General features: G+C 52.3%; 1 long non-coding RNA gene across 1 annotated transcript; it reads right to left on the reverse strand.

Moving 5' to 3' along the window:
- Positions 1–1,213: 1,213 nt before the first annotated feature.
- Positions 1,214–7,564, reverse strand: LOC116272702. Its single transcript, XR_004181311.1, has 3 exons — positions 7,249–7,564; positions 5,358–5,436; positions 1,214–5,138 (listed from the first exon to the last, which is right to left on the reverse strand). It is a non-coding gene; the product is annotated as an uncharacterized LOC116272702 (long non-coding RNA).
- Positions 7,565–12,778: the final 5,214 nt, after the last annotated feature.

The following is a 12,778-nucleotide window of genomic DNA, read 5'->3' on the forward strand; positions in this document are numbered from 1 at the left end:
GAATCCTACAACCAGGAGATGAGAAGCACAGAGTGACACCAGCAGGAGAACATAAAGATGCAGTGATAGTTGTCCTCCTTCTGCAGAGTCCAGAGCAGTGCACTCCTACTGCTGGTGCCCTAGCTAAGCCTGGGGGCCAGCATGCCCGATGATAGCCTGGGAGTTCTGCAGTCAGGGTCCCCACAATGGACACCCAGCTTGTGCCCTTGCGCTCTACTTGAGCGTGGCCATTGTCACCTCAGAGCCTCTGGGTACAGAGCAATGCATCCTACCAGAGCTGTATGTGAGGAAGGACCACGTGAGTCCCGGGAAAGAGCTGAGGCCCTGCAGGGGGAGGTGGCCAGGACCGAGACCTGATGCCTGTGTGGAGAATCATCTGTGGGTGTGAGTGACACTGTGGGGTTAGTTCCCGGGTTCTGCTGCTCCCCTTCCTCAAAGATCAGTGTCCAAGCAGAGGCTGGCGTGTGTGTGGCACCTGGAACTGCAGGGCCACCACCCATGTGTGAGGCCATCATGGGGACCTGAACATGGTGTCCTCTGCAGACCCCACCCATCCATTGGCCCCAATTCCGGGCCAGCTTCTGCCAAGGTGAGAGGGTGGAATCTGGAAGGTGGGTGTAAGCTGAAGCCTGTCCCCCAGTGGCTGACATACAGGGTGACACTCTCTGTATGGGGGAAAGAAAGAGAGATCAGACTGTTATTGTGTCTATGTAGAAAGACGAAGACATAAGAAAGTCCATTTTGATCTGTACTGAGAAAAATTCTTCTGCCTTGAGATGCTGTTAATCTGTAACCCCAGCCTCAAACCTGTGCTCACAGAAGCATGTGCTGTGTTGACTCAAGGTTGAATGGATTTAGGGCTGTGCAGGATGTGCCTTAGTGAAAATGTGTTTGCACCTCCTGGGCTCCAGGCTGCCAGCTGCCTGCCCAGGGTCTGAATGTCCTACTGTGACCTATTTCCTCACCTGGCCCAGAGGACAGATAGGGAAGGCTTGTTTTGAGGATAAAGCAGGGTAATCCCAGTAAGCCCTCATTAGCTTGCCTATCCTCCAGGTCTTTTTAATTTCTTTTTTCTCTTCTTTGTTGTGAAACTCTGGAGAATTGTCCTCCAGCATGTCTTCAGCTGGGGAGGTAGAAAGGCTGGACCTTGCCCTTGACTTCAGGGCCCCATCTGGGTGCCCCCTCCTCCTAGGGTTTTTAAAAGCATATACTTGACAACATACCCTGTACCTGAGAGAGCTGCAGAGAACCTCCTGCGTGTCCAAACCAGCACACTTTGTTCCCTGATCCCAGGCCCTCATCACACCCCAAAGCCCAAATACTTTCAGGTGGCCAGCTTCAGACAAGAGTCTGAACTCCATGCTTGCTTTCTGGGGTCTACACAGGCCCATATGTTGGGGTTACCTCCATTCTACCCCTGTGCCTCCCCCAATCCATTAGGGGACTCAACTTAGTGATCCCTAACCGGGAGCAATGTTCCCTAGGCAAGGAATGCAGTACTCCCCAGGACGCTGGCGTGGCCATGTCCCAGTGGACATCAGTCCTGGAGCAAGAGGTCCAAGGCAGGGAGTTTCACCCCCCATTTCACCAGGTGTGGTGACCTTTCTGGGTTCCTAGCCTTCAAGATGGGATTTTTACACTGTGCCACAGTGGGGGAAACCGAGGCACAGGTCCGGTGAGCGGTAAAGAAGGAAAACCTCTGTGATTAGGAAACATGTCCCTTGCCCAGCACAACCGCTCCAGGATAGTACCCTTTGAGATGTACTGCAGAGCTGTTCTTGGCACGTGGCATGGCACTGTGGTGGAGGTCAGCAGCTTGTGGAGTTGGGGGCGGGGGTGCTGGCAGGAGTAGGTAATTTTGGAGCCACCATGGGGAGGAAGGGGACATTGCCCCTTTCCCCACAGCTTGGGCACAGCAGCAATTTTCTTCTCTGATGTGTGTGGGCACCAATGTCTATGTGGGTGTGGGTGCGTCCTCCCCTTTTGTTGATGAAGGACCTTCCCGCAGCCGTTGGGATGGGTATGGACACCACATGTGCCTGGCAGCAGGGTGGTGCCTGTGGAGGCTTGGCTACTATATGTCTCACTGCCCCCTCCCCAGGGGAAGGAGACCTTGTGCTCTTAGTGCCCCTCATGCCCAGTCCCTCACATTCTTCACTTGGCATCCCCCTGCCTGATTCTCCCAACTCAGCCCCTGCCAGGTTTCTCCAGACCCTGTGGGCCCTGGGATGGGATCAAAGGAGGCAGCAACTGTGCTGCCTGTCTCTGCCTGAAGTCGGGGATCCCTGGCCGCTACTGGCATCTGGTGGTCAGGGTAGGTGGGGAGGTCAGGGGTCAGCTTTTCCACTCCCCAGCCTGCACTGCCTAAGTCACCAGGTGTAACTGGCCTGGAGGCTGATCTGTGTCCTTCACAGTGTCTTGATGCATTATATTGAAGCCAATCCTTGTGTGAATGACAAGACCTGTTGTTACCGCCCAGATCAAACCAGAATCGAAAGACTGTTGCACTTGGGCCCAGAGCCTGGGGCTGAGGCTGCCATGACCACTCTGTTCTCTTCCTTCTGTTGCGCTTGGGCCCAGAGCCTAGGGCTGAGGCTGCCATGACCACCCTATTCTCTTCCTTCTGGGGTCCCCAGGAAGCTCCCAGGACTGAATGATCCCCACAAAACCCAGTGGCCAGGATGGGAGGGCTGGAGGTCAACTCCCCTCTGCTCCTACTACCACAACCAAGAGGCCCCCATGGAGGTTGGCCCTGAGCTGTGGGTCCCTGTGGGATGCAGGCTCCCATGGATACTTCAGGGAATGAGCATGGGTCCTCCTGACTGACAGGAGCCTGTTGGGCACTGGGTGTGTGGGGACTGTGTAGGTGGGTTGGACAGCACTGGGCCTAGCCAGGGAAACAGGGACTGGTGTGACCAAAGTGGGCAGCAATGTGTTGCCAGAACCAAAACTACAGTGCAACCAGCCCAGCTGGTAGGGAGAAGGAGGCCTGCCTAGCAGGACCATCCACCCCTGTCCTGGCCCCAAGCCCAGACTGCCTGCCTGTACTGGACATTGCCTGGTCCAGGAGGCCTGGGCATGATGGTCAGGTGGTGTGTCCCTGGGTTCCAGGCCTTGGTGGTCCCTTGGGAGCTGAGCATCCTCTGGGCAGGAGGAGGGCCTGCGGTCCACTGTTTGCATCTGCCCCTGGGGGTTTGCCCCCACCCCAGCTTCTCAGCCCATATGGGGATGTGGCCAGGGCTCCTCACCTGCTCTGTGGCTCCAGTTCTGATTAGCTCACTTGATGACTCTGACAGCTTCCTCCCCAAAGTTTGGGTCCTCATCTGTGGGAATGCGGTGTCCCAGGGCCCCTGCAGGCAGGAACCCACCCCCAGCTCCTCTGGTGGGCCCTCCTGGGCTTTCTTACCTACTGGCTTGTGAGACCCAGTTGGCCAAACTTGGTGTCCTATTTTTATTTTGGCCTTTTTCTTAGTGTGTGTTTTCTGTAACTACTGCTGTGTAGAACCTCTATGTGAGTTTTAGGTAGAGAATCTTGCCCACCCAGAGGTCCCCCACCCCAGAGAGCCTCCATTCAGCACCCCCGGGCTGGTCCTGCCTGTGCTCCGCTTGGTGTGAATGTTGAGTGTGACCGATCCACATGGCTGCTTGACCCTTCATCTCCTTCCTTCTTGTTGCTGAGGCCAGTTCTGTTCTCTCTTTCTCCACCTGAACTGCACTTGAAGCCAAGATGAAGGATGAGAAGTGGTTGCTAAGAAGGACCCTCCTGCAGCGAATCTGCTGTGAGGAGGCTGCGCTGGCCCAGCCTGTCATTTCCTTCTCTAAGCTCATTCCAGAGGTCGGCAAGGGGCAGCCTGTCCCTGCCTGCTCTTGTGGCCCGTGAATCAAGAATGGATTTTACATTTCCAAATGGTTGAACAAATAAAAAAATAACACTTCACAACACTGAGAAGTTTCCATGTCCATCAGTAAAGTTTTATGGGGGTGCGGTCATGCCCATCTCTTCACAGGCCACCTGCAGAAGGCTGCTGTCGTGCAGCCATGGCAGAGTTGCATCCTTGAGGCAAAGATCAGTTGGCAAAGCTGAAAATACTGACTCCTGGATCTTTAGGGAAACAGTTTCCAGTCCCTGCTTTAAAGGCTGTGTGGCAGGACCCCAGGATCTTGGTCAGGTTGTTCTTCACTCAGGGCATGCTGTGGCCTTCGCTGGTATGTCTGCAAAGTTTGAGTGCTATGGTGCCTCTCATGGGGGCGTTGAGCTCTGTCGTGCTAGATTTCAGGGTGTCTGCCTCATGGTCATCTGTCTCAGCAACAGAGACCCTGAGGCCAGGTTCAAACAAGCAGGGATTGTTGGTCTTTGGCAGCAGGGATACCTTAGAGCTGAGCTGACACCCACCCTTAGGTGGTCCCATGATACCCACTGTCTGGGTCAAGGTTGGGGCAGGGCTGGTGTCCTGAACTGCCGTGCGATGTAGATCGTAATAGCCAGCGGGGAGAGGGGGCTATTACTTCCCACATCGTGGGGGATGCCTCACTCCCCTGCGATGGGGATCTTAATAGCCAATTACTCCGCACAGCAATGTGTGTCCATTATTAGCAGTCTCTTTTGTTCAGGATATTAGGAACAATTTCACAGGTTGTGTGTATACAGCCTGCGATCAGAGAACGAATAACCCAATCTGCACCTCTGGATATTAGGAACCATATCACACAATGGGTGTACACTTTTTGGGAGATTTGGGATAATGTCGTCCTGTGTTTCCCTGAATATTCGGAGACATATCACAGGGCAGCTGTACACCCACTACTCTCTTGGCAGGAACATCATACTTTACCTACTGGAAATTAGGAGCAATATCACAGACTGGGTTTCAAGCCACTGTCATATTGGAAGTTAAATCATGCTCTCCCCCACAAGTTATGAGGAACAATATCACAGGGGGGTGTGTACCTTCTCCAGTAGTGGGAGTACCATCATCATCTCTTCCTTTAGATGACAGGAACAATATCACAGGGTGGGTGTACACCCCGTGTGTTTTTGGAAGCAAAGTCATTCTCTCTTCTTCTAGGTTTTACGATTCATATCACAGGTGGGGTGTATACCCCTTGTTGTGTTGGATGGAATCTCATCCTCTTTCAACCTGTAACTTTAGAACAATATCCCATGGGGACTGTCCATCCCTTCAATATTGGTACTAATATCATCTTCTCCTTTCCTGGATATAAGAAACAATATCACAGGAGGGGTGTATACCCCTTGCAATACTGGTAATATCACCTCTCCCCTGTGGTTATTAAGGACAAAATCCCAGGGTGGCTGTATGCTTCCTACTTTACTGGGAGTAATGTCATCGACTCACCCCCTGGATAAGAGGAACCATATCACTGAAGAGTTGTCCACCTCCTTCGATATTGTCAGCCGTGTCATCTTCTTCCCGCCTGGATATTAGGAACAATACCCCAGGGTTGGGGGTGGTGTACACCGCCTGTGATATCGAAAGTAAAATCAGCCTCTTTCCCACTGGATATTAGGAACTATATCACTGGTGTGTGTGCACCTTCTGGGATATTGGGAGTACTATCAGCCTCCACCCCGCTGCGTATTGGGAACAATATACAGGGGGCAAGGTGGTTACAGCCCCTGCAATATTGAAAGCAATATTCTTCTCTTTCCCCTGTACAGTAGGAACTACATCACAGGGGTCTGTACACCTTCTGCAATATTGGGATTAATGTTATCCTGTCCCCCACTGAGTATCAAAAACAATATCACAGAAGGGTGTACACTCCCTGTGATATGGCCAGTAATATCATCGTCTCTACCTTTGGATACTAGGAACAACATCACAGAGGGTGTGTACACTGCCCTGCAATATTGGGCATAATGCTATCCTCTCTTCCCCTGGATATTAGGAACGATATCCCTGGTGGTGGGGGGTGGAGTACGTTAAGAACAATATCACTGGGTGGATGTACACCCCCAGCTATATTGGTTGCAGTATCATCCTCTCTTCCCTAGGATATTAAGAACAATATCACAGGACGGGTGTAGAGCCATGGCCCCTGAGTGATTGGGAACAATAGCATCTTCTCCCCTTCTCTATATAAGGAACAATATCCCAGGGTGGGTGTACATCCCCTGTGATATTGGGCGTAATGTCATGGTCTCCCAATGTGGATATTGGGCATAGTGTCACAGGGGGGTGTATGCCTTCTTCGATATTGGGAGCAATATCATCCTCTCCCCTCAGGATTGTAGGCAAAATATCGAAGGGGTTTTACAACTCGTGCGATATGGGCAGTAATATCATCTTCTCCCCACTTAGATGTTAGGAACTGCATCACAGGCAGCTGTACAATTCTTGTGATATTGGGAGTCATATCATCCTCTCCCATCATGGATATTAAGAACAATATTACAAAGGAGGTGTACAGCCCCTGCCATATTGAGAGAAATATTATGTTCTCCCCTTCGGGATATCAGGAACAATATCGCAGGAGGTGTGTACAACCACTGCGATATTGGGAGTAATATCATCCTCTCCCCCTGAATATAAGAAACAATATCACAGGAGGATGTACACACCCTGTGATACTGGGAGTCATATCATTTTCTCTCCCTCTGGATATTCGGAACAATATCACAGTGGGTGTGTACACCCCCTGCGATATTACCACTAGTATCATCGTCTCCCTCCCAGGATATAGGGAAGAATATCACAAGGGGCTGTACACCCCCTGCAATATTGGGAGTAATATCTTCCTCTCCCCCGCTGGCTATTAGGAACAATGTCACAGAAGGGGTGTACACCCCCTGCTCTATTGGGAGTGATATCGTCCTCTCCGTGCCTGGATATTAGGAACCATATCACTAGGGAGTGTACACCTCCCACAATATTGAGACTAATATCACCCTCTCTCCCCATGCATATTAGGAATCGTATCACAGGGGTGGTGTACACCCCCTGCGAAATCGGAAGAAATATCATCCTCTCCACCTTTGGAACACTTTTTAACATAGCTTCGTATGTGGGGAGGACTGGAGTGATTAACAGAATGTTTCATCACGTGCGGTTCTTCTGTTTCCCAGTTTTGACACAACATTTGGTGACATTTCCAGGGACTCCTGTGGTCAGCCTTACGGTTTCACTCTGTCACTTTCTAATGAGGTATTCTTTGGGAGTCTTTTAAATTAAGTGCCATCATTTAAAAATAAGTTTTATAATATGCAGTTTCAGGTTAATTCTTTACCTTTGTGTCTCAGGCAGTGGCTCCCCACCTGTGAGTAGTCAGAAAGGTTCAGGCAGTTTTCCAGGGCGGCCTTTGCATTTACTGGAACTATTAAGAGCTGGTTCCTGCTTCCCCCGTGATTGACACGCAGTGCGCGCGAGGCCGTGCGTGGCTTAGCGTCTTCTGCAGGCTTAGAGGTCACTTTCTGTTCTTCCCCAAGCCTGCTCCGCTGTGCCGAGTGTTCACTGCGGGCGACGGTCACACTGTCTGGCACAGGCCACCGAGGCCACAGGGCAGACTCCACGTAGGGGAGCCTGCAGAATGGCAGAGCCCGGCCTCCTCGCCGCCCTTCACAGGGAGCAGAAAGCGCAAGCCTGTGATCAGAGCTGTGCTAGCCCAGAAAGCCTCCGAGCAGGTTTAATTTAGGAATCGGCTCCTACCAACTGCCCATGTTTAGGATGTGTCTGAGTTTTTGTGATTTTTCCTGCACTGAAGCTACTGGGCTGGCTCTGAGTCACCGTCATGGGACTTCACGTTGCCCCGACGGGAAGCGGCGGGGGAGGAGGTCCGCACAGAGGCTTGAGGCGGTGATAATGAAGGGCTTGTTGCCTCTTGGGACGGCGAGTTCAAACTCTTTGTAATTGTCAGTGTAAATAGTTACCTGCTGAGGACACGGCTGTAATTCAGGGTGGCATGGTTGATTGTCATCGTTGGTATCAGGTACCCGCCTGTAAAATGACGGTACCCCTAGTGCGGCTCCAGGAGGGCAGTTCCTGCCAAACACACGTGCTCCTGGGCCCCTACAGCCAAGTTCGTGCTGACAGCCAGGCCTGTAGCTGTAGGTGCAGCGAGTATTCAGGGCACTCAGTGCCTCCCTCATTTGCTTGTGGGACCCAGCCCTCCATCCCTCCCGATCCCCCGTGCAGCTCCTCCCTGGGTTCTCCCAGCCCTGTGCACACCTCCGTCTTCACAGCTTCCCTAGTTTTCTCGTGTGCGCCCTAGGTGGGTGCCCAGGCAGGGTTCATGTGTTAGTCGAGTTCTCTCCAGCCTTCCCTGGCTCCTGGTTCAGCAGGTCCCTTCAGATGAGTCAGCCAGCTGTGTGCCTGCGTGTTCAGGATACTTGTCAGGGGCCTTCCTCAGGTCAGAGCAAGACCGACGCTCACCTCCTCGGCGGGACTTTGGAGCCCTCCCTGGAGAGACTCCAGCCACCTCCAGAGGGGCCGCCGGGGTCCCCGCGGACTGGTAGGAGTGACTTCTGAGCCACACGAGGCCCCACTTTGTGTTCCTACACCCCACAAAGCCACTTGAAGCACCAGGTTCTGGTGCTGTGTGCCTCTGGAGTGTGGCACACAAGCCTGGACGGGGATCTGAGCGGGCGCTGCCTTCCTCAGGCTGCGCTTGTGTTTTGGGGCCCCTGGAGCACTTGTGGCTGTGATTCCCGCCGCTGTCTGGGCTCCCCTAGACGGTCTCACCCGCAGCCTGAGGGCCACATCAGCAGCCAACGAGGAGCCGGCAGGTCCGGCGTTGGTCCCACTCAGTCCTTCTCGACTTTGGCGACAGAGGAGACAGTAAAACTTCAGCTGGGAGCCCCAGGTCTTCTCTTCTTGGGGCCCTGGGACTGAGATAGCACAGATCCTGCCATCCAAGTGCTGGGGGCCCCGCCCTGCGGCTCCCTCCTCTGGTCAGGGGCCGCCCCCTTGAGCTGGGCAGCTCCGGGTCCTCACACTCAGGGGCTCAGGGCGGGTCCTGGATGCAGAGAGAAAGAGAAGGGCGGCGGTTTGAGCCCAACTGTATTGGCTTCATCTTCTGCCTCTTGTCCCTAAATACATTTGCAAAGTTTTCCAGATGAAAACTCAGAAGGGATTTTTAACGACTGGAATCTGTGAATTCCATGGAAGCTAAGTCTGTCCACCTCTTTCACCCACCTCACTTCTCCCCATTGGGGCTGATTTTGGCAGTGTTCATAGGGACAGGGACGAAAGGGGTGGTGGCCAGCCCTCAGCCCTGCGTCCCTCCCTTCCTCCCCTCAGCGCCACAGCATTTCAGTGTCATCCCCTTCCTTGCAGGCGTCCTCATGAAAACCAAGTGCGGCTGGAGGGAGACGCCTGCGCCCGCTCCCGTGACCTTCCCAGCCAGCCCGGCTGCAGTGGCCCCTCGGCAGGCATCTGCCTGGTGCTGCCTCTGTGTCCCTCCCGTTACCTGACGCTCCTGCTCCTGAATCTTCACGCGTGTGCTCCGTGCAGCCACCTCACGGGCTCCCCGGGAACAGAGACAGTGTCTCACGCGGGTCAGAATGCTCTTCTCTGTCCACGGAATAGTCCAACACAGAATCATTCCTCTGTGATTATTTATGCTTTGTTATGTAGAACTGGAATAAAGAAAAAGTGAATCTAGACATTACAGCCATCAGGTTGAAGCTAGGTAATTGCATTAGGGAATTAAATGAAAGCATTTGAGCTTCTCGAGCTCTAATTCCACATCTTCATATCCGCATCACCCCATACCCAGTGTCTAACACAGCTCTTGGTCTAGGAGTTTCTTGATAAATGCTTATTGAATTGAACTGGACTGAGCTTAACATTCCCACCCAGAGTTAGAAGCCAGCCGCTGAGCAAATTGTATTTAGAACGTGAGTTTGACGTTACTGTGGTAACGGGTATCCTACACGTCATAATTCCTAGTGAATATCGGGTGTTTAGTCAAATAGACTCAAGTATAGAGAGGCGTTGGCCCATCTGGCCAAAGGGCAAGGCACAGTGCTTTAGGTCCAGGTCCCCAATATCAACTGTGAAAATAAAACATTGTCAACTCCAATTACAGCCCTGTCCTCAGCTGGTCCCTGTTTACGCTACCAATTATAAACAGCTTGAACTTGCTGTCTTTAGAGGCAACACACCCTCCATTCTCTCTGCAGTGCGGCTGCCTTGGTAGAAGGAACATGCCCCTGCTCCCTCCCTACCACGTCCTCTCTTGCTCCCTCCCCCCTCCTCTCTCTCTCCCTCCCCCTCCCTCTGTCCCCATCCCTCTCTCCCCCCTCCTCTCCCCTCTCCCCTCTCCCTCCCTCCCCCCTCCTTCTTCCTGTCTTCTCTCACCTTTCTCCCCCCACCTTCTCTCCTGGGTGAGGGGCAGAAGAGAAGAGACCTCCGGAATCTTCTGCTTCATCCAAGCAGCTTGGGGGCAGCATCAACAGCTGCAATTTGGCTGCCCCAGCAGGTGCCTCAGGGCAGCCTTTCTAATGGGAATCCTGGAATCATGTCTTTCCTTAATGTGTCCTAAAGGCTGGAGGACATGAAGTGAAACAATGCTCCATGCTCAGTCCTGTGATTTTGTGTATTTATTGGACTTACTTTGAAATTAAACTAAATGATACCCAAGGTAGAGCATGAAAAAAAAGAAAAAAACAGGCTATGGTGTTTGAAAAACAAACAAAACCGTTTGGTTTGTTGGTTTGTTCTTAGACCTTCACAGGCTCCTAGGTCACACGTTTCAGTTTCTCAGCGAGTGACATTCTCTGCAGAAGCCGTGTCAGCCTCTTGTTTGATGATGTCAGCCACAGCAGAAAGAAGCACTCCATAGGCCCCGTGCTCAGCACCTTGGCGTGAGCTCCTGCCATCTTCTGTTCATGCTCATCACAGCTCTGTGCAGTGGGCGTCCTCCTGATCCCTGTGGGAGGATGGAGGATGGAGGCGGAAGGGTGAGTGACGGCAGGATCACATGAGGGGTCTCTCCCGAGGTAGGGAGGGGAACCGGCCCAGGACCTCAGTGCCCATCGCGTCCTTCCTCCTCCTCCTCTGCCTCTCTGTGACTGACTCAGGCTGCAGGGACAGACGTGAGTATGTGCAGAGTGTGTGTGCACCCCTGGGGTAGTGTGCTCATATTGGCAGGGAGGGATGTGAGTGTGTACAGAGCGTGTGTGCACACCTTGGGGGTGTGTGCTGGGGTTGGCAGGGACAGATGTGAGCGCGTACAGAATGTGTGTGCACACCTTGGGGATGTGCGTTGGCATTGGCAGGGACAGATGTGTACAGAGCGTGTGTACACCTTGGGGATGTGTGCTGTCGTTGGCATGGACAGACATGAGCATGTACAGAGCGTGTGTGCACCCCCGGGGGTGTGTGCTGGTGTTGGTGGGGACAGATGTGTACAGAGCGTGTGTGCACACCTCGGGGTTGTGTGTTGGTGTTGGCACGGACAGATGTGAGCGTGTACAGAGAATGTGTGCACACCTGGGAGTGTTTGCTGGTGCTGGCACGGACAGACGTGAGCATGTACAGAGCATGTGTGCATACCAGGGGGTGTGTGCTTATGTTGTTTTGTAAGTGGCAAATACGTGGCCCATTGCCTAGGGCGGCCCTGCACCCGTGTTGAGTCCGACAGTGGCCCTCGTGTTGGGGCCCAGACAGCACTCGAGTATCTTGAGGTTTCAGATTCTTCCTCTCCGGGTACTTGGGCCTCCTCAGGACCAAACATCAGAACCAGCCAACTGCAAACTACAAGAACGTTCAAATGCATCTTCAGTAGGAAAAACAAAAGCAATTGGAATAATTTTCCAACATGACCCCGTGGTTAAGCCGTTAGATACTCCAGCCAAGAGGTTGAGTCACTTTAAAATTTACACCAATTAAAATGGTTGTGAGAGTTGCAGAGCTTTACCACTAAACCTTGAAATAATTGAAGCGTTCTGCTCTGCTTGCTGACAAACTAGGGTTGGGGATAACTTTCAGTCCAAAGTAGCAACCTTCTAAATCCAGCTTAGATGCGAGGCTCCCACTGACACAGGAAGAGACAGTGGCCCTTGATTATTCTCCTGTGTTCAGATACTTTGTCATTTTTTCTTAGTATCCTGATCATCACTTCTGCTTTTCCAATTCAAACTAAAGGGAGTTTAGTTCTGTTTTGGAGAAGCTGTGGTTAGTAGTTTCTTTTCATGGTTTGCTTAATCTCTTCAGTCTGGTGCTTACATTTACCCAAATAGACTTTTCTTTAGTAGGATGGTGCCGTAGCCCAGGGCTTCTCCCTCCATATCTGCTCCCCAGGAGGCCCCCCAGGAATGAGCGCTGGAGAACCAGCCCCTCTCCGTGTGCCCTTTTCTTTGAGTGCAATGTAGGTTTGACTCAGAGAAGAAAACAGGCCTCCGGGTTGGGTGCCTCTGACTGCTTGCTTGTGAAATGTTTAATGATAAGGCGCCTTCCAAACTAATTTTACACATTGATAGTTGTAGCTTGAAGTATCGCTGCAGTCAGAAGAACAAGAAACACTCCCATAAAGCAGATAGGCAGAAAAAAGCCATAAAAGTTTAATAAAGGGCAAATAAAATGGTGTTGTAAGAAGGTACAGTGGGAAATGCTCTCAGTCCAGCCAGATCGGCTGTGGCATCCTCCTGTAAATACATTCAGCCACGTGTGGCCCTGATCGCAATCACTACTGTGAATTGTGATCCAAAATGTTCTTGGAGGTGGATGCCCGGACTGTGCCAGCAGCTGAGTCTGATTGGGCTTCATGACGGTGATGTGCTTAGCGTGGCCAGCTGTACTGAGAGGTGGCCACCCGT

Source organism: Papio anubis, unplaced genomic scaffold (genome assembly GCF_008728515.1).
Source record: "Papio anubis isolate 15944 unplaced genomic scaffold, Panubis1.0 scaffold1650, whole genome shotgun sequence".
NCBI classification, from domain to species: Eukaryota; Metazoa; Chordata; class Mammalia; order Primates; family Cercopithecidae; genus Papio; species Papio anubis.